The following is a 3,439-nucleotide window of genomic DNA, read 5'->3' on the forward strand; positions in this document are numbered from 1 at the left end:
CGAGCAAATTAAAAAGTCGATACAATTTACAGTCGAAAAGTACAGCTTTTGTATAGATTATAGATTAGTTCCCAACACTGTGGGGAACTAAGCAAAATGGCCTAGTGTATTTCACAAATATTAAAATACATAATCCACCAACCGATAATTTTATATATTCATTACAAGATAATTTGTCATCAGTCTGAAATAAAATATTATAAATCGGAAGGGTAAAATAGTATTGTGTTATTAATTCAAAAATAAAAATTTTCATTTCACTGACGAAATAACCGCCCCCCCGCCCCCCCCTGGCTCCGCCACTGCTATGAATGCATTTTCAAAGAAATATAGAATTCATTAGAAATACATGCATTTTTATAGCGCAGCAATGCTACATAACTTTGGTAGATACCATTTAATTCATTCGCTGCTGCTTCATTATATCACTATTTATCAAATTTTCGACAGGCCTTCCCAGCGATCTGGTACTGTATAAAAATAGCGATCCATGGCATCGATAAAGCGCTGCTTATAACGTTCTGGCGATATAACAGTTGGTAGTTTTCCAATGCCACCAAGTATACCAGTTTGTTTAACAAAGGACTCAACCTTTTTATCAAAAGTAAAAGTTCGTATATAGTCTGGAAAATTAATGGATGGAAAAGATGGAAGTTTTTATTTTGATTTGTATGTACGCGGACCTACCAATTATGCCCAATACCAGCACGTTACTTTTATGGTCCAAGCCTACAAGTAACGAATAATCCATTACTTGGTTTTTTTTCCAAGAAAGTAGAGTCTCGATTGATAGCATCTTTAAGGACTGCCTTGCTATGTGATAAAATATATAATGGCTTAGACCAAGACACTGCAAATATATAACAAAAAATAGAATAGAAAGAATTGGGCACGTGAAATTTTAACTTACTTTGCACTAAGTTTTCGTCCAACAGCACTATTTCACCCTGCTGATCGGTTGGATCTACTAAGCGGTTGCGTTCGGAACCCTTTAAGTCAAATTTATTTTTGATATCACAGCCAAAAAAAAGGTTCTCCATAACCAGTAGTGATTTTTCCGCTATTGAACTAAAAAAATGGAAAGCAAGCAAATATTTGTAATCATATTTTATTTACATTTTCATAGAATAATCGAGGTCAATGGACTCGGACCTAAAACAAATTGCTTTGTGTTTTTACCACCCAAATTTTGTTCAAAACGAGGCCGTGATAAATAACAAGTAACAAGTAGTAACAAGATAGTAATAAGTCTAGGCTCGGGCGAAGCGAAATTAGAAAAAAATAATAGTTTTTGAATATTTAATTAAAAATATCCTGGCCAGGATTTTTTCAGCCAACCCACCACTCGCGAATTGTAAAGTTAAAACTGACAAAACTGAATGATTTAATTAAAAAATTAAAAGAAGTAACTACTTACAAGGTAAGCGTCTGCGAACTTTTTCGCATATTTCTCTCACTGAGAGCAGATGTTGGATTACTCTCAGAAATTGGGTTACTGGCAAGTTACTGGATATCTCTTCAGTGGGGAATACGCAGACAAAGCTATTGATGCTGATAACACGGTGCTACTAAAAAAAATCCCGAAATACACTCGAAACAAAACTTGGGGTAGGCTGTATGTAGGGTCGAGAACATTATGAAAATAGGTTTCTTATAGCTCCTGAACCTTCCCCGTTTTTTATTTAAAAAAAAAAAAGTTATTTTCATGCTTGATGTACTTCTCTATTAACAGCTTGACTATTTTTCATCCGATTTTTAAACTCAAACATGTTTTGGAAAATGGATCCATTAAATGATCATCGGGTAGTATTTGAAAACCCCCATTTTTCTTAATTTTTTCTACTTTGACCATCGCTAATTTTAAAAGTTTCTTTGAAAGTTCCAAAATATGTAGTATTTGTCTATAAGTACATTTATTTTCAAACAAATTGATACCTTATTCAATGACGTCGGATAAAAAGCATCGAAGTGAGGCAGTTTAAAAAGATACACGGCTTGGAGTTTATGTGTGTATGCATCGGACTTTCGGATTTTTTGAGCAAATCCTCGTCAATATTTCCGCGTAGGACCGAAAGAATCAATTTTAGGGTGGAAAACGCCCTCTCCAACGAAACCTGGGTTGTAGGAACATCAAAACTAATTTGAGACATTTCAGATAATTCTTTGAACGGGTCATTATTTCAGAAGTTCAAAACACCAACATTATTTGAAAGCCGCTTTGTATTATCAAACGATTTGATGTTATCTATTAATGATCTATTTTTGCGCTTCGCTTTATCCTTCCCTATTTCTTTTAAAATTTGATCAATTTCTTCATCGGAACTGAATTGAAGAGATTGACAAGTATTCATTAGCTTGCGTACCATTCAATTTTGCTTTTAGATTAAAAACCTGTACGATGTTGTCAATTGCAGTACCAGTTGCAGAATCAGTAAAGAGTATTTGATACCGTGGGTCCAGATATACAGCAGCCAAAATATAAGGGTTTCGCAGCAAAATTTCTCCATGTTTTTTTTTTGCGTCTGTCAAATGAGATGGGTTACCTTTAATTTGATCTTGATATTAGTTGCGTTCGATAACAAAATGAGCCAACACCAGCCAACAATCAAAATCAAGAGAGTAAGCGAAAATTCTCTCCCAAAGAGATGAAAAAGCAAAAAAGTGAACGAACAGGAAATTAGCCATCACTTGCAAAAACCGGAAGAAGAAGACACACCAGCTGACTTTGTTTATGTTTTATTTGTAAACAAACTGAAATTCATGTTGCCTCCATGGTAGAAAAAAGGAAAGTGAACGTTCAATGTTCGCCAGGAATATTTCTAGAAGTAAAAACTAGTTGGCGCTATCATAAAGTCACATAGCAGGCAGCCAAAAAGCATATAAATAACAAAACTCGACAAATCCAATTTTGTTTGTTTACAAAAATTGCAACCATATGTTTTGTGATCATATGTTTTCGTGTTGGATAATTTTTGCTGACTAAAATTTTGCCAGTACAAAATGAACGCTTGCTCTCTCAATTTTTGTGTGTTGGATAATTTTTTGTCGTTATCGAACGCCATCCAGTAAAAATTTGGAAAAACTATTACAAATTTTTGACTTGTCGAATGCAACTATTGCCACATGGTAAACAAGCACGTTATATACTATATTTAACAAAAAGAAAAAAAGGTAGGTAAATTTATCTATTGAAAATTTATTGAAATGAACCTTTAAACCTTTATGAAAAGTGGTTCGATTTTCGGTTCGGATCAAAAATTTGAGTAAAATACCGGTTCGGTTAATGGTTCAGTTAATTAATATAAAAAAAAAGTTTTCCGGTTCAAAACCGGTTCACGTCCCTGATATAAACTTATAGTAGGTATCTTAAAAGTTTACTAAAATAAACATAAAGCTTAAAAAACGCATATTTTCGGTTTACAAAACGCTTAAAAAAAAA

General features: G+C 33.6%; 1 pseudogene; it reads right to left on the minus strand.

Annotated features, from left to right (window-relative positions):
* Positions 1-335: 335 nt before the first annotated feature.
* On the minus strand, positions 336-1,106 carry LOC118752049 (annotated as a pseudogene).
* Positions 1,107-3,439: the final 2,333 nt, after the last annotated feature.

This window comes from Rhagoletis pomonella, unplaced genomic scaffold, assembly GCF_013731165.1.
Source record: "Rhagoletis pomonella isolate Grant_MI unplaced genomic scaffold, Rhpom_1.0 Rhpom_scaffold_01186, whole genome shotgun sequence".
In the NCBI taxonomy this organism is placed as follows: Eukaryota; Metazoa; Arthropoda; class Insecta; order Diptera; family Tephritidae; genus Rhagoletis; species Rhagoletis pomonella.